Below are 19581 nucleotides of genomic sequence, written 5' to 3'. Positions count from 1 at the left end.
ATTTTCATTTGCTTTTAGACCGAAAAGCAGTACGTTAAGGATATGTTGATTTGTACTTACGACGATTTTCGCTTGATTTCTCGCTTACATCGGGACATACGGTCTGCTAGCACATTGTTGTTTTCCTGCGGTAGACACTGATAATTCTGATCTAATATTTAGTTGTTCTGCCGCACTACGCATTTGTTATGCTTTTCGCAACATACTTTTAAGCACACCTCTGTATCGTGTTTGTTTTTGTACTTCCACTACTTTTTCTTTACACATACAATACTAAATAAATTAAAAAGATTGTAGGTCAAAGACAAAGTAGTGGAAAGGTTATGTTGGCAACAGTACAAAACACAAACCGCAACACATGCTTACGGTGCCTTCACACTGAAAACCAACTCTAACAAACTATGTTAGCAACTGTTTTCAACTCGTAGTTTGACTAAGTTTTCAACTGTTGTTTGAAGTCGCGAATCTGACCAACTAGTTGAGGGAAGTTTTGTCTCGACTTGGTAGTTTGTCAGTGACCAAAACCACGGCAGAGTTGTGTGAATTGCGCATGCGCATTTGCCGTGTCGTCTGCTGTTTTTCGTCCTTCGTCCGCTGTGTTTCTTTCGACAATGGCAACTCGCGAGTCGTCAACAGATCCAACATGCCAGTTTTGGTTAGAAATTGAAATGAGGAAACCTCTGCAGGATCCTTCTGATTCCGCAAAAAAATAGAGATATAAAAGGAAACGTTTGTTGAAAGAAGTTACGGATAAAATTGGTGTACCGCTTGTGGAGTGTGAAAGGAAATGGAGAAATATAAAAACACAGTGCAATCGTGAGCATTGTAAAATGGTCAGAACTAAAAGTGGGCCTGGCACAGCTGAGATCTACGCTCCGAAATGGATATTTTACGACCATCTGAAGTATTAGGAACGCGTGAACTAGACAGGGAGAAAAATATTTACAATCGTTAGTAATATGTTATTCACTAGCGTAACTAAAGCTATAAGACTTTTGGTTGCAAATTTTATAATTACAACTGTGTTCTCACCGGAAATTTATTTATTTCTCTTGTCATGTCATTTTGTCAACATCTGATACAAAATAGTTGCCAATTAATGGCTTCCGTTGTTAATAACTAAAGCTTTTTGTTCGGAAGTTTTTAATTACATTTGTCTTTTCACACGATATTTATTTATTCTTATTTCTCTCGCCATTTCACTTTACCACCATCTTCCCGCGTTGCTTCCCCTCCTCTGAAGACATTTATTTTGCGGAGATATCGTCCAACTACCATCCAAAACGCTGCATGTTTCTGGATCTTAAACATCAAAACTGCCAGGTGGTGAGTAAACTGTGGCACTTTCTTTATTTCTTTCAGGAAAACTGTGCAGAGAGACAGTTGCAGAAGGCATATTCACGTTGCTTTTTCAGGACTGAAGCGCATAGTTGTTCTAAGACACCGAAAAACTGCTTGCAATATTCCAAAAAAAGTTCTCCCCAATCTTTCTCGCGAGAGATATTCGGTAACGAAATATTCTCTGCCTTTCTCTTGCCATCCTGCGTATACTTTCGTCATGTTCTCTGAAAGATCAAAAGCATCATCTCCCACCATAACAAATGGCAAATCTTCACACTCAGAATCGATTTCACTGCTCTTCTGTAACAAAAAATAAAAACGCCGAACATGTGTTTGCAAGAGTTTGAAACTGTTATCAGCAGTTGTCAACAGTTCTAAGTTTGCGAAACTCGCAACAGTTGCAAATTTGCCAAATTTACAACAATTGTATGTTTTTGTTTGTTGGAGTTATTTTCGGTTCAAATGGCTCTGAGAACTATGGGACTTAACACCTTAGGTCATCATTCCCCTAGAACTTAGAACTACTTAAACCTAACTAGCCTAAGGACAACACACACATCCATGCCCGAGGCAGGAGTCGAACCTGCGACCGTAGCAGTCGCGCGGTTCCGGACTGAAGCGCCTAGAACCGCTCGGCCACAGAGACCGGCTAGTTATTTTCGGTGTGAAGGTACTTTTAGAGGGACATAAACAAACATAACACAGTGGTGTGCAGAAAAAGGTGTTGTGGAAAACATAAAAAATGCACAGTGCTGCAGTACAAATAAATATTAGACCAAGATCGTGTGTCTAACGCAGGAAAACAACCATGTGCTAGCAGACGGCATTTCCCGATGTAAGCGAGAAATCAAGCGCAAATCACCGTAAGTACAAATCAACGTGTCCTTAACGAACTGCTTTTCGGTCTAAAAGCAAATGAAAATGTAAATAATTTAATTACAGACCACCTCAACAAAGCGAAAAACCGAAAAACGTGTTTTTTGGGGTACCAAAGCCGAGCCACCAATTAAAAAACAACTATGCACAGCAAATAACTGTAATTTTTACGATATTTGCCTAAGATACCGAACTGTAAAAACATTGAAAGTTTGCTCGTTATGTTTATCCGTTTCAGGGATGCAGACGTAGAAGTTACGTCTGGTGAAACTAAATCACGCATTTTTGTAGTTGCAATGACAGAACAAAAACACCCTCAGGAACTGTACGAAAAGCTTGTAAAGGTGCTGCAGAGTTGATTGGACGGAGGAATAGCTATTAAGAAAAAAAATTCCATACTTTGCACCGCTTAGCATTGGCCAGGCCGCTGAGCGCCAGACAACAATTAGTGTCGTTATTCTCATAGATGGCAGCACACGAGACTGACCGCGTTTGGTTCGATCCTCACCACCGATCGATGTCAGATGTTTGTATCGATCTCTTGTTCCGTTGTTGGAAAACGAACGAAGAACAGGTTTAGCGACACCGTCTCTGTCGGGCCGCTTGAATTTGCGCGCGCAACAACCTCATTGCTTAACTTCAGTCCCAATTAATTCTGAAACGGCGGAACGTATCGAATTATTTTCTTAACAATTATTTTTCAGCACAGCCCACTCTGCAACGCCCTTACAAGCTTTGCAGACTGTTTCTGACAACACTGTATAAGTAAAGACAAGAAATCGTCACGTCTCATTCGCTCACAGTTGCAGCTTGCCAGCCTTACCACTTGAGGAACAACAAAGATTTTAATTTTTCAGTATAGTTAATGAACGAATTTAAAAATTTGAACTGCAATAATAAACTACTTATAAAGAGGTGTAATTATACGTTCTCGATATGAGAAATACTAGAGTGGAAACCGTGTCTACGGCTCGAGTCAGCTAACTCATTGCACACGAAGTACCCAGGCTATATTCACCCATTGTGTGACTCACCGAATTCTGACAATCTTTACACGTAATTTCAAATCATTTCTCTATCATTCTGCCTTCCTTAGCATCTTTAAAAATTTTCCCATGCAAACATGCAACTTACCCCCTACTTCCACAAGCTGCCGTAACTGCATCTCGCTCACACCTGCCAGTGCACCTCTGCATGTCGTTCGCACCCATCCTCTCCCAGCTGGCCTTCCTCACTCACTCTTTGTGTCTCTCCAGCTCTTGTCTCCTGTATCACAGCCACTGACCCCTTAGTTTTGTCCTACTGCTGCTGTCCCTCTCTCTTGCTGCTGCTGTCTCATCTCTTCTCGCTGTCGCTATCTCTTGCTTGTTGTCACTGTCACAGTCTCCCATTATCACTGGCTCTCAACTGTCTCCACTTTCTCATTCTCTTTATTCGTCCCCCCGTTATTCCTGTCATTTTCTCCTTCACTCTCTCTGTACCACGACCACTGTCTACTGTCTTACAGGATTTATTACATTTCCGTCTCTTTTCCATAACCACTGTCTCCTTATCTCTAAATTGGTTCAAATGGTTCTGAGCACAATGGGACTTAACATCTGAGGTGATCAGTCCCCAAGAGTTAGAACTACTTAAACCTAACATCACACACATCCGTGCCCAAGGCAGGATTCTAACCTGCGACCGTAGCAGCAGCACGGTTCCAGACTGAAGTGCCTAGAACCTCTCGGCCACAATGGCCTGCCTCCTTATCTCTCACCAAAAAAATTTGCAAATATGTTTTCACGCCAAAATTTTTGGGATAATTTTTATATGTTCTGAGGAATGCAGAATGAGGCAGTTGGTGCCCCAATTTTTCCATACGGTCTATTAAAAGAAGAGCATATTAGCCTTTTTTATCTTTAGGTCGGAGAATTTTTCCGATCATTCCCTTCTTTCCCCTGCTACAGCAGAGCATGTCACTTATGTGAAAAGAACTATACCGGCCAGTAAAAGTTTGATAGTTTACTGACGTGAAATTGAAATAATGCAAAACTGATTTTACACCTCAGACCGAATTTTATGTGAACAAAAATTTTGCTTGGCCTTCACCACTACAACACAGGGCTCCCAGAGTCCTTCTGATCATGATGGAGACACTCTGCAGCATATTTCTCCGTGCTGCGTCACTTTCTAAACTACGTTTTCGCCTCGCACAGGATATTACGTGCATATCTTTCGTGTGCAAGTAGGGTAACTTTCAACCTCTGCATCCCTGAAACAGCTAAACATATCGAGAGAACTTTCCACGTTGTAAGAGTTCGATATCTTAGGAAAATATAGTACAAATTACAGTAATTTGTTGTGCATAGCTGTTTTTTAATTGGTGGCTCGGCTTCGGAACCCAAAAAACGCGTTTTCGGTATTTCTCAGGAACCGTAAATGAACTAAATGGTGCCTCCCGCGCCATGGATCACAACCGCTTTGCTCCATTTGCCTGAGCCGCAGTAAGTGCGCAGTGTTCTCACTTCGACAGTTGCAGTTGCGACCCTCCTGTTGGGTACACAAATGACACCCGGCGCAAGGGTTATCAAAACACTTCACTCCACCTTTGTAACACCAATAGAACCAGACGCATGAGCCCCAGAAGAATCCCGTTTTTATGTGCGGGGTTTTGGAACATATTCGTATTAGGTAGCACACGCTTTCGCATGCGTACCGATTAACTCATTTGTAAAGCAATCAAACGTTTGTAGCTCTTTTGTACGTGAAAGTCCGAATCCTTAAAATATTAGAGTTAGTAGCTGCTGGTTGTCACCACGCCACTTACCTTTCTGTGCAAATACCTCCATTCAATTTTTGACGTACACCTTTCTTTCAACCTCCTGGCAGAAGCAAAAGCGCAACTGTTACCGTAGTTAACTGGTGAACCATCCTTAGACGCCACGATCTATGCCTTGGAGTTACTGCGTCGGTTCGACATACGGGTTACCAAGTGTGATTAGCGTGTAACACTGCCGGCTGAATTTGCAGTATACCGATAATGTTATTCCTGTGAAACGACTTTTGTGACCAGTGACTTGCGCAATGGAAAGGTATCGTACTATTTTTCCATTCTGGAAAGATTGTCATTGAGAACAATCAATAGCAAAACGAAGTGGAATCGAATTAAGGTGCTATCATTAATCAAGCAAGCTGTTATTACGTAAAAAGAAACTGTGGCCGACCTAATTAGGCAAGGTTTTACGCCAATACTAGCATGATTTATAAAGAAAGTTAACTACACTACTGGCCATTAAAATTGCTACCCCACGAAGATGACGTGCTACAGACGCGAAATTTAATCGACAGGAAGAAGATGCTGTGATATGCAAATGATTAGCTTTTCAGAGCATTCACACAAGGTGTTTACACGAGGAAAGTTTCCAACCGATTTCTCACACACAAACAGCAGTTGACCGGCGTTGCCTGGTGAAACGTAGTTGTGATGCCTCGTGTAAGGAGGAGAAATGCGTACCATCACGTTTCGGAAATTGATAAAGGTCGGATTGTAGCCTATCGCGATTGCGGTTTATCGCATCGCGACATTGCTGCTCGCTGTGGTCGAGATCCAATGACTGATAGCAGAATATGGAATCGTTGGGTTCAGGAGGGTAATACGGAACGCCGTGCTGGATCCCAACGGCCTCGTATCACTAGCAGTCGAGATGACAGGCATTTTATCCGCATGGCTGTAACGGATCGTGCAGCCACGTCTCGATCCCTGGGGACGTTTGCAAGACAACAACCATCTGCACGAACAGTTCGACGACGTTTGCAGCAAAATGGACTATCAGCTCGGGGACCATGGCTGCGGTTTCCCTTGACGCTGCATCACAGACAGGAGCGCCTGCGATGGTGTACTCAACGACGAACCTGGGTGCACGAATGGCAAAACGTCATTTTTCGGATGAATGCAGGTTCTGTTTACAGCATCATGATGGTCTCATCCGTGTTTGGCGACATCGCGGTGAACGCACATAGGAAGCGTGTATTCGTCATCGCCATAGTGGCGTATCACGCGGCGTGATGGTATGGGATGCCATTGGTTACACGTCTCGGTCACCTCTTGTTCGCATTGACGGCACTCTGAACAGTGGACGTTACATTTCAGATGTGTTACGGCCCGTGGCTCTACCCTTCATTCGATGCCTTCGAAACCCTACATTTCAGCAGGATAATGCACGACCGCATGTTGCAGGTCCTGTACGGGCCTTTCTGGATACAGAAAATGTTCGACTGCTGGCCTGGCCAGCACATTCTCCAGATCTCTCACCAACTGAAAACGTCTGGTCAATGGTGGCCGAGCAACTGGCTCGTCACAATACGCCAGTCACTACTCTTGATGAACTGTGGTATCGTGTTGAAGCTGCATGGGCAGCTGTACCTGTACACGCCATCCGAGCTCTGTTTGACTCAATGCCCAGGCGTATCGAGGCCGTTATTACGGCCAGAGGTGGTTGTTCTGGGTACTGATTTCTCAGGATTTATGCACCCAAATTGTGTGAAAATGTAATCACATGTCAGTTCTAGTATAATATATTTGTCCAATGAATAGCCGTTTAGCATCTGCATTTCTTCTTGGTGTAGCAATTTTAATGGGCAGTAGTGTATCTGGATTGACTTTACTTCGATTTTGCTGATAATATACAGGACAGTAGCACAATTTTGTAAGTAGCGTTCCAGTCAATTGACTTGAACTATACTGGAGAAGGATTAATGCGTTTAGGCAACAACTGGCTGTGAACAACACTCACTATCTGTACATTACTGTTGAGAGGCACCCACTTGCCTTTCTCATACTGTGGCATCAGGCAGTCAGGCCTGCAAGATGAGTGGTTTGCCAAGCGAGTGGAATCTTCCTTAATTTATCGAGCAACATGAATTCTCGTATCTTACTATTTAGTTACAAATTATCCTCCTGTATGAATAATACGCAACGGAAACACGCATCTGACTATCAGTGATTTATAGAACTCTGACTGTACACTACGCAATGGCAATACCACATTTACCTTTTGTCTTTGATTTAACGGCTTTTATATAAATTCGGGACATTACGATAACATACAATTTAATGAAAAAGGCCACCAATCTCTTTCTTTTCACTATTTGATTTATTCCTAAACACACAAATTCTACAACCTACAACAGAATCACATGAGAAATTCCGCCCAGTGGGCATGGCTTTACGTTAGTGAATCTCTATACTATGGTCTCGTAATCTATTTACCGCAACAGTGCACTCCCTGGATCGGATGGTGGATCTTTTATTATACCTCACACTTCGCCTCTCACAATAATCCTCACGAAACTTTCCTCCAGATCGAGCGATACAGAAGGAACAGGCATACCCACAAATCTTTCGAAACTACCTTGCTACTCCCATGCAAAACACACATACCCAAATTACAAGACATACACAACACAACAATATGAAATATTACACAAAGAACGGTTACAACTTCATCACTTTCCGCTTTCCCACTTCAATCAATATTTATCCCAGTTTCACACGACACTGCCCCACTTTGTAATTCTACTTTCCTACTGTGAACTCTGGAGATAAACGCACGTCTTCCTGTGCAATGCAAGCCAAGTGGCGTTGCTGGAAAAACGGCCGACTCACCTTGATTCTCTCTCAGAGTTTAAATTTAGCGTCACACGGAATGATATTTCTTAAATACTTCAACTTATGATACACACGCTATTTCTTAAATATTTCAGCTTATTGTACACACGCTATTAATTCTTAAATATTTCAGCTTATTGTACACACGCTATTAATTCTTAAATATTTCAGCTTAAGCTCACGGAAGTATCTCAACTTATAACTACACGTGGGCTCTTTGTGACCGTTGGTTTACTACAATCCCCTTAAAATTACCTGCCTCACTTTGTAATTTTCCCCACAAAAGGTCCTGTGAAAGAGAAATTATTAATTCTAACTACTCTTAAATATTCCACATCCATACCATGCCTCCACTCTTTCATTACGGAGCACAACAAAAAAAGAGGTCTTTACAGCAGAAGGTTCAGCGGCAGAGTGCTGAAACATGGCCGTATTCTCGATTCTCTCGCACCTCTCTCGAAGTGGGAGAAGCACCCTGCTACCTTATTGGTCAGCCACATTTCAGACGCTCAAAGCTCTGGTAACTTCCATCTCTTTGGTCTCACCAAAGGTAGCCAAAGGATCGACTCAAAGATGATCATATATTCCGATTCACTATCTGTGGTTAGCAGACGACCATACATTCATTCCTTTCACAGATCTCACCAAACTGGATGTAGGGATTTATTTTGAGGGAGTGCACATGTGATCAATTAAATAAATAGTCATTCTTTCCCACACTGGTATCCGGCTTCGCTGTATTAATTGAAATTGAGTTACTTTTACACAAAAAATGTGTTGTTCTGACAAGAATTTCGTACCTATTTTCAATGTTGGGCGGTACTGTACCCTTTCACCACCGGCTACCCATGCAAAAAAAAATGGCACGGTACTATCCTTGCAATGCGAGGGTAGTTCCGAACATTTTTTTAAGAAAACTGTATTAAAACAAACGTAGCAATTCATCAAAATAACCAGGAGGAGACCTTAGCCCCTGGTGACCTCAAATTGACGACCAAATGTTGTTACTTTACCAAATTGGCAGTTGTTGCATTATTGTACTCTCCACAATCCGGAGTAACGTACACATACAAATTTACAACAATCTACATGACAAATAAAACATCACATCATAGAAATGAAAAAATAATCTTGAGATAAAATTTTGCTTTAGTTACTGGGATCTTCGTTATTTTTATGAGTAATCCAAATTTCAATAGTTCTAAAACAAATAAAAAATACTAATTGTACTCATGAAATTTTAAATACCTCACCGTCCAAACACAGAACAAGATTATTACTATGGACGACATCAAAATACATCAGTTAATTCCGATATTTTGTTGTGCAATGCAAACTCTTGTCCCCTGTGACAACCTTACTGACCAATGCAACAAGAGCCGCTACGTTAGTATTACGCCACTGGCTTATAATTAGAGCATCACTGTACCAAATATTCTAATAAACATGCTACGTGAACTTGATAACCCAGAACAGACAAAAAACAAACACTAACTATTCTAAACACAAATGTTGATGAAATACAATTACACTTGCTGTCCCTTCAGGAATGAAACACATAAAAAAAACATTTACACATTTACAAATACATTATTCCCTATCTTCCGAGTCACACGGAAACCTTTCATTCTGTGATTTTCTTGGGGTCAAAAAGTTGCTGATAGTTTTCCTAGAACCACTGTCTCGGTGTCAAAGCTCTCCCATGGTTACCCGGACGAAAGTCTTTGAGTCACTCAAATCGGCATTTTGAACACGCACTGAACAGTAAACTGTATCTCACATTAAAGACAAATGTCATAGTCACTGTCAGAGTACCATCCACACGAATCTGTTCGTCCAAAAAAAAAAAAAAATGGCCCTACAACTACTATTACCCACGGTTCTGTCCTTTCAGTTCATGGTGTAATTAAAAGTCGTAAGTTTCAACAAACAGCACTTATTCCCGCACCAGTTCAAGAAATGTCTCCTACTACAGACGCAAATGTCAATGTCCCACTCTAGTTTCTTGCCTTCATACAATAATTGTTCACCAAACGACAACTGTCCTCTAAGTATACCAAGTGTCCCACATGCAATTCACAAAGCACACTTAACAAGTCACTGCCAAAAGTTTATGGATCCCACCATTCACTGGTCAAGACAAAACAAAACGATCGTCCTGTCTGCTAAAGACAAAATCTTTTCCACCACTCACAACGTGGAAACACCAGTCCTTCACTTTCCACATTATGTAAAGTCGCAGTCATCCTGTTTCACGGCTCCACAGTCCAGTACTAGTTATTAGCTGCTGGTAAAGAAAATGCTCGCCGGGCTCTGCCGCGCCTCGTCCATTCTGCAGTAGCGCCGCTGCGCGCGCCGTTGAGCAGAAGAAACCACCCGCTGTTGCCTCCGCGGGATACCTTCCCCAGTCGTAAGGGTGGCGGAACTCATGAATGGCCAGTGGTACGTGCGTGTCGCCCCAGGCCGTTGACCTGCTGTAGCGGGCGCGTGGAGTGTACCCCGTCCGACAGTGGAGTGGGGAGTGCCGCGGCTCTGTCGCCTGTCGCCATGGCATCGTCAGCTCGGCCCGCTAGCGGTATGGGCGTTACGACACCCAATCATTTAGCCTTCCGTGCATCTCGCAACATTACAGACAAAAGGAAATTCTTACATTAAAATTATACACCCTAGTTTTCTACACATACAACATCAACATTTATCTCTTTTCTATAGACAGCCCACACTCGTGCTATTCATTGTACCTGTCGTCCCTCATACAAAACATGAAAGTGTAAAAAAAAAAACAAAAGGAATAATAAACAATCTATACAGCTCATAATTACAATATCAAATAGTAGGCTACTCTAACATCCTATCACATTGAAAATATTAGAAACTTTATCCTAAAACTACAATATACAATGAACTTTTGTGCTTGTGACACACTGTAATTAATACCCCTTGAAAGTGTTCTAACAAAAAATAAGAATAATCTACATAGCTCACAATTACCTACCACATGTTATTAAATAGTAAACTACTTTAACATCCTAACACAACAAACATTTTAGAAACTGATGACTCTAAATCTACAACATACAATGCACCTTTGTGCTTGTGACAGACTGAAATTAGTATCTTTCTATATATTTTACCTTTTTATTATATATAACAACATTTCTAGGACATGTATGAACCATCCACATGATGTCAGATCCTGACCTGCCATCGAGGTTCATCCCAATCAAACAATACATAACAATGTTGTAGTTACAGAACGGTAGCATCCCCTTTACAGGAGTGTGCGCATTGATCACACTACTCTACGACTCTCACTCACCAGACATCACATTTTCCCTCTCATTCAATCCATAGATACACTAACAGAATAGGTCTAGAAGTCGGCTAACCTTAACACCACCACACTCACGACAACATACCATACCTTAGCTCCCTTATACTCAACCACATAACACATGAAGCTGTTTCAGAGATAGCATTCCAGTCTCCGAATTCGTCCTTTCACTCTGGCACCTCTCTCCATCGGCTTACCTCCGCATTCGCTTTACCCATTAATCATTCTGCTAAACACCAACTTAGAATTGCGACATTTCATCTAAGAACAAAAAATACACAAATTAATCAACCTGCAAAATAACTGTACACATTCTTGGTACCGTTTTGATTGGTTATACTGGTACCAGGCTTCAACAACAACAAAAAATATTATTTTTTTGCCCAATCGCAAATGTTATGCTAAGAATTAGATCTTACACTTATATTACATCTTACGTCAGTGTTCCACAACGTTCACCATCTGGATCTCATACTCCCTTTATGTCCTTTCACATTGTGCAGTTGTCCTCATCTCTTCATTCGTATTTCGGCTCTCCGTCCGTCCATTACTCCATCATTTCCTGGTCTTCCTTCGCCATTCGCATCAATCTCTATTGCAGCATACACAAGTCTCTCTGTAACATACATCTAAAACATCTCCACATTATTCAGTTCTACTCACCTTTATTTACCACTATTTCATCACGTCGAATCTCTATTTATTAATCACACTGCTTCACGTCGCTTCTTCCCTTACCTATCACCTTTATCCACTACTATTTATCACGTCGCTTCTCTATCTACCATCTTTATTCCCTCATAAATCATCACGTCGTTTCTGCTTGATCCTTATTCATACGACAAAAAATACGTACATACACCACTCTGTCGACTCCTGTTCATGACTCATTTGACCAGTCTATTCCGTCATACTTCCTGACATCCCGCCTGAAAATTCTTATGTTCGATTTGACCCTGCACAACGTTACACACCACAAATAAATACACTGACTATCTACCATAAATTGCCTACTTTAGATCTATCCTTAACTTTTCCATAATTTGATGTTAGAAATGTGATGAAGCCCACGAGACTGTTTTCCCTTGATCGTCTCAATCAGTACAGCATTTTCATGGACAATCCGCCTCACTCTGAATGGTCCACTATACACAGTAAAGAATTTGCTAGTTAGGAATCTGTGCTTCTTTGATAATCGATGAGTTTTAATTAGAACCTTGTCTCCTACTGCCAATTCGATCTTACGGATCTTTCCTTTCTGCTTCTCCTGCCTATCCTTAGCTGCTTTCTTAATACGCTCTATCGCAACCTTGACAATTTCTGTGTGCCTCTGCTTTCCTGATCGCGGAAAATCTACCAGCTCCCTGACTCGATCTGGTGGTGGTTCATTCTTTAGTACCATAATTGGTGATAATCCAGTTGCTCCATGTGGTAGCTCATTGAGGATGTCCTGAAAATCTTTGAGAAAAATACTCCAACTTCTGTGTTGCCTATGGCAATAGATCTTACACAATTTTCCCAGTTCTTTTACCACTCTTTCACTGGGGTTACTTGCAGCATGGTATCGGGATATGAACACCGGTTTTATCCTTCTTCTCTTCAGTGTGGTTAGCCATTGTCTGGATCTATACTGCGGTCCATTGTCAGCTATGAACTTTTCTACAGTTCCTACTTCTCGTAAAAAGTTTTTAACGATCGCTGCTGCCACTGTCCTTCCCGTCGCACGTTTCAATGCGGTAAAAGTCACATACTTTGACACCAATTCCACTGCTACTAAAACATATCTATATCCCTGCACTGACTTAGGTAGCGGGCCAAACAAATCTGTTGCTCCGAATTCCCTCAATCTACCTGGCACTATCGGAAAAAGCGGTGCTTTGCATGAGATAGTTAACGATTTTGCCTTCTGGCACAATTTGCAACTACCAAGCACGTTCTTGATCCTCCTCTCCATACTAATGAAATAAACTGATTCCCTTAACTTCTTACAGCATTTCCTTGCCCCGTAATGCCCGTAATTTAGGCGAGTGTACCAGATCATCTTGTTGACTATTTCATTTGGTATACACAACACCCAGTCCTGTGTGTTCGGATTTCTACGGTAGAAAAGGACCCCGTTCTGAATTGTATAAAAACGTGCTATATTGGCATCTAAGTTCGCTGTAACTCTGTCCTTCACCATTCTCCATGACGCGTCTTTATCCTGCTCTTTCGCGATATTTGTGAGTACCGTCCCTATGTATTTCTCGAACGGCACGCCCTGCATATACAATATATCATATCTGTTCTCGTTTACCTCCTCATCAAAGCATTGACCGTGACCTACTGGATTCCTTGACAACGCATCTGCCACTATATTCTGTGGCCCAGGAATATACATGACCGAAAACTGAAACTCCTGTAAATAGAGTGCCCACCTAGCGAGTCGTCTATGGTTAAGTTTGGCCGACATCAGAAACTGTAGTGACTTGTGGTCAGTATAGATTTTAGTATGCCTTCCATACAAATAGTATCTAAACTTACTAAAACCCCATACTATTGCCAAAGCTTCAAGCTCAGTTACCGTGTAATTTCTCTCAGCTTTGCTAAGCACTCGGCTCGCAAATGCAATAGGTTGTTGTATTACTTCTCCTCCTTGGTCTTGCTCTTGGAACAATGTTACCCCAAGTCCACTACAGGAACTGTCCGTGGCCATACAAAACTCTTTCCCTAGGTCTGGATGCCCGAGAAGAGGTGCCGATAGCAGTGCCTTCTTTAACGCCTCATACTCTTCCTGCGCAACAGGGTCCCAATTCCATACCGTTTTCTTTCCAGTCAGCTGACAGTCTGGGTGTCGCTGCACCCCCAATCTTAATGAACCTCCTGTAAAAATTGATTAATCCTAAATAACCCCGTAGCTGACGTTTTGTTCTTGGCACCGGAAAATCTCTGATTGCTTCGAGTTTGTCTGGATTTGGTCTTATTCCCTCTGGTGTCACAATGTGACCTAGAAACTCGATTTCTTTTCGTCCAAATTCTGACTTTCCCAAATTCACGGTCACCCCATGTCTCTCCAGTGCACCGAGCAATATGCCTAACGTTCTATTGTGGTCTTCCCAGTTTCTTTCGGCTATCAGGACATCATCCACGTACTGTGTTACCTTATCTTTTATTTCATTAGGAATGACAGTATTTAGCGCTCTGATAAATGCCGCGGATGATACATTTAACCCAAATGGTAGTTTCCGGAACTGATACGATTTCCCGTAGCACAAGAAAGCAGTGTATTTTCTACACCCCCTGTCTAACTCCATCTGCCAGAAACTCATTCTCAAATCAACTGAGCTGAGAACTCTGATCCCGTGGAACTTTTGTAGCAATTCGTCAAGTGTCAGCGGCCGATCTGTCTCTGGCTCTATGATCTTATTAATCCTTCTTGCGTCCAAAACTAATCTAATTGACCCATCCTTTTTTTCAACACAAACTAAAGGACTGTTGTACGGACTGGATGCTGGTTCGATAATCCCTTGTTGTAGCATGCTTTCGATCTCAGCTTCCACTCTTTCTTTGTACACAACAGGTATCGGGTACACTTGGGCCCTAAACTGTTTATGTGGCTTGACCTTCAATCTATACACAAAATTTCTTATTGTACCCGCAGCATGTTTAAATACCTTTCTATTCTCGTATAAAATTTTCTGCAATTCCCCGTAGACCGTGGCCCCTCGTAAATGCCAGATTTTCTCCCTGATCTCCTCCTCCAAACATTTATGAATTTCCTTCTTCTCTTGTTCGAACCCCGTATTCTGTGCCTGTTTACCGGACTTTACCGCCAGACATAATGCTAAGTGTGCGTTATCTTTACCGTGTAAGCAATCGTCGAATCTTAATGTAATTTCCTCCGAATCTCGTTTCAACTCCATCGAACCATTTCTCATGTTAACGACTGCTTTATATTGGTTCAAAAAATTAACCCCTAATATCCCTTCAACAGTTAGAGATGACACAATCATGAACACTGTACTAAACCTCTTCGCCTGGCACACGAAGTCTACCTGCGCTTGTAACTTCACCTCAATTCCCTTTCCTGTAATTGCCCCTCTCACTGTTGTCCTTTGCAATGGCAACGTTGGCCATGGTTTTGTAAGACTACAACACTTGAACACATCTTCCCTCAAAACACTCATTACACTGCCTGTGTCGATGACACAAGGTACGATTATATTATTTATTTCTACGCTAATTATTGGGTGGACTTCACTCCCCACATCTCCTACCTCCTCTAACAGATTCTCCCTTAGTTTTCCGTAATCGATATACCTAATATTTACATCATTAATAGTCCTGGTTTGTACCCGTCTATCAAGTAGTCACCTTCTTGTCCCTCCGTCATTGTGACAATGATTGTCCTGTCGTGAACCCAATAATTGCCTATCCTCTCTTCGCCCATCATTTTCATTTTCCCTTCTTCTTCCATCTCTGTCCCATCTTCTATCATCCCGGTTTGCTGGTCGATATCCCCATGAATTCTGCACCCTATTTCCTCGCCATCTTCCATTTCCGTCATTCCTCTGATTCCATGCTCTCCTGTCATTCTGATAGTTTCTACCGTTCCTATCCTCAACTCTGTCTGACCTAAGAGTCATGTCGCCGTTCACAATGTTGCTCTCGTTACCCAGTTCCTGTAAGAAGTGCTGAAATGACGCAGAATCGTTCAAGCCTCTGCCTGCTATCACTATATCTCTGCGCAATCTCACTGGCAACTTCGTTATACAGATCCTAATGAGCTCCCCAGTTTCGTATGGCACATCCAAATACCTGTTTCGTCTCAGCATTTCCTGATAACACGACACTGGATCTCTTATACCACCTTCGTTACAATTTGGCATCATCAATATGCTTTGCTTAACCTGGTCCTGCTTACTTTTCGACCAGAATTCATTTAAAAATTTGTCACAAAACATCTTGTAGCTACTACAGTCTTTAATAACTTCCTGCATTTTCGCTCTAGCCTCGTCCCTCAAATGGTTACACACAAACTTCATTTTTAGGAGCGGTCCCCACGATGAAGGTAATGAATCTTGAAATTGAGACAGCCACAGGCATGGATGTTGGTAATTATCAGGATCCGGAAAACAAGTGTACGTTTGTACCGACACGAAGTGTCTCCTACATTCTTCTTCCGCATTTATGTTTTCCGACCTTGGGCTATACCCAGTTGGGTTTGCCACCTGTTTTATCCGACACAACCGTTCTTCTAACTCTCTGAGTTCGTCATCCTCTTTCTGCCTATTTTCGATTTTTGAATTTATCTCACTCTCCCTCCGCAGTCTACCTGGTGGTGTTTCACCTTCGCTTCTGCACGCTAATTGCAACTGTGCTAGTTCTTCCCTATGTTTCCTATTTGTTTCTAATTGTGCCTCTTTAAACTGTAATAGTGATTGTATCTCCTCCTGGTCGGCATAAACCTCTCGCTGCGTACTGTCAGAGCCTGTTTCGCCTCTTATACTGATCTTTTCTACATCTGCGCTAATCGTATTCATTCTGACCACTACCTCCGCAACTTCATCCCTGTGTTTATTTAGCGCCATTTCCTGCCGTGTGACTTGAGCTTCCACGCTGTCTAATGCCCCTTGTTTATCTGCAAGTAAGTCCCCCACTATCTCTTTGATTAGCTCATCCGGCCACACGCCCCTATGTTCTGTAATATCGCTTTCTATTGCACTTATTCGTACCTCCAAATTATTGGCTTTTTCTTTCACAGCATCACATTCTTGCTGCACCGCATCCAGATTCTTCTCCCCCTCATCTAACCGATTATTAACTGCGGACAGACGCTCATCGATAACTGTGTGTAGCTTCCTCATTGCCTCTTTATTTCCCTTATCAATTGCCTCCAATCTTTCCTTATTTGCTTCCAATCTCTCCTTAGTCTCCCTATCCATTGCTTCCAATCTCTCCTTAGCCTACCTATCTCTCTCCTTATTATCTCTATTGATTGCTTCTAATCTTTCGTTAGTTGCTTCAAATCTTTCCTTAGTCTCCCTACTCATCGCTTGTAAAAACTGCAGTATCACATCGTTATTTCCTACTTTCGACGCGCTCACCTCGTTCGCCTGAGAAACCGTAGCTTCGCTAAGGGTAGCTGCACTTTCACCGCACACCTGGCCTAGTCTCGGCTCGCCCGCGTCGTCGGGAAAAGCCCGCGTTTGTGGACAAAGCCCGCCGCATAAAGGTTCCCCTTGCAGCGGTCCACTGAACAATACAGCCCCTTCGGAGCGTTTGTCTTTCTCGCTCATTAACCCATGGTCAACAGCTACTTCCTGCTGCACTGCTACGTCCACCCCAGAATCGCTATTCTCCATGGTGGCTACACTTTTCGACTGCGACCTAGTTACTACGGACATTACGCAAAAAAAATTATGAAACGATCTTCCAGCCTTGTGCGATATAGCAATTAATTACATAAAATAAAATAAAAGATCCTCACCAATCCAGAAAGAATTTGCAAACAGAAAAAATTTTACTTCTTAGCGCTATCACAATACATTCCATAAAAATAATCTTAACAGCAAACCCTAACAACAAAATATCCTAACAAAAACGATCCTGGCAAAGGAATCCTGGCAACAAATTAAATATCCTGGTAACAAAATTATCGTGGCAAAAAACGGAATCCTGGCAACAAATTAAATATCCTGGTAACAAAATTATCGTGGCAAAAAAAAAAACGGAATCCTGGCAACAAATTAAAAATCCTGGTAACAAAATTATCGTGGCAAAAAAACGGAATCCTGGCAACAAATTAAATATCCTGGTAACAAAATTATCGTGGCAAAAAAACGGAATCCTGGCAGGGTCGAAATTATGAGAGGCACCCACTTGCCTTTCTCATACTGTGGCATCAGGCAGTCAGGCCTGCAAGATGAGTGGTTTGCCAAGCGAGTGGAATCTTCCTTAATTTATCGAGCAACATGAATTCTCGTATCTTACTATTTAGTTACAAATTATCCTCCTGTATGAATAATACGCAACGGAAACACGCATCTGACTATCAGTGATTTATAGAACTCTGACTGTACACTACGCACTGGCAATACCACATTTACCTTTTGTCTTTGATTTAACGGCTTTTATATAAATTCGGGACATTACGATAACATACAATTTAATGAAAAAGGCCACCAATCTCTTTCTTTTCACTATTTGATTTATTCCTAAACACACAAATTCTACAACCTACAACAGAATCACATGAGAAATTCCGCCCAGTGGGCATGGCTTTACGTTAGTGAATCTCTATACTATGGTCTCGTAATCTATTTACCGCAACAGTGCACTCCCTGGATCGGATGGTGGATCTTTTATTATACCTCACACTTCGCCTCTCACAATAATCCTCACGAAACTTTCCTCCAGATCGAGCGATACAGAAGGAACAGGCATACCCACAAATCTTTCGAAACTACCTTGCTACTCCCATGCAAAACACACATACCCAAATTACAAGACATACACAACACAACAATATGAAATATTACACAAAGAACGGTTACAACTTCATCACTTTCCGCTTTCCCACTTCAATCAATATTTATCCCAGTTTCACACGACACTGCCCCACTTTGTAATTCTACTTTCCTACTGTGAACTCTGGAGATAAACGCACGTCTTCCTGTGCAATGCAAGCCAAGTGGCGTTGCTGGAAAAACGGCCGACTCACCTTGATTCTCTCTCAGAGTTTAAATTTAGCGTCACACGGAATGATATTTCTTAAATACTTCAACTTATGATACACACGCTATTTCTTAAATATTTCAGCTTATTGTACACACGCTATTAATTCTTAGATATTTCAGCTTATTGTACACACGCTATTAATTCTTAAATATTTCAGCTTAAGCTCACGGAAGTATCTCAACTTATAACTACACGTGGGCTCTTTGTGACCGTTGGTTTACTACAATCCCCTTAAAATTACCTGCCTCACTTTGTAATTTTCCCCACAAAAGGTCCTGTGAAAGAGAAATTATTAATTCTAACTACTCTTAAATATTCCACATCCATACCATGCCTCCACTCTTTCATTACGTAGCACAACAAAAAAAACAGGTCTTTACAGCAGAAGGTTCAGCGGCAGAGTGCTGAAACATGGCCGTATTCTCGATTCTCTCGCACCTCTCTCGAAGTGGGAGAAGCACCCTGCTACCTTATTGGTCAGCCACATTTCAGACGCTCAAAGCTCTGGTAACTTCCATCTCTTTGGTCTCACCAAAGGTAGCCAAAGGATCGACTCAAAGATGATCATATATTCCGATTCACTATCTGTGGTTAGCAGACGACCATACATTCATTCCTTTCACAGATCTCACCAAACTGGATGTAGGGATTTATTTTGAGG

This window comes from Schistocerca americana, chromosome 6, assembly GCF_021461395.2.
Source record: "Schistocerca americana isolate TAMUIC-IGC-003095 chromosome 6, iqSchAmer2.1, whole genome shotgun sequence".
In the NCBI taxonomy this organism is placed as follows: Eukaryota; Metazoa; Arthropoda; class Insecta; order Orthoptera; family Acrididae; genus Schistocerca; species Schistocerca americana.
Note: the sequence above shows the minus strand (reverse complement) of the source record.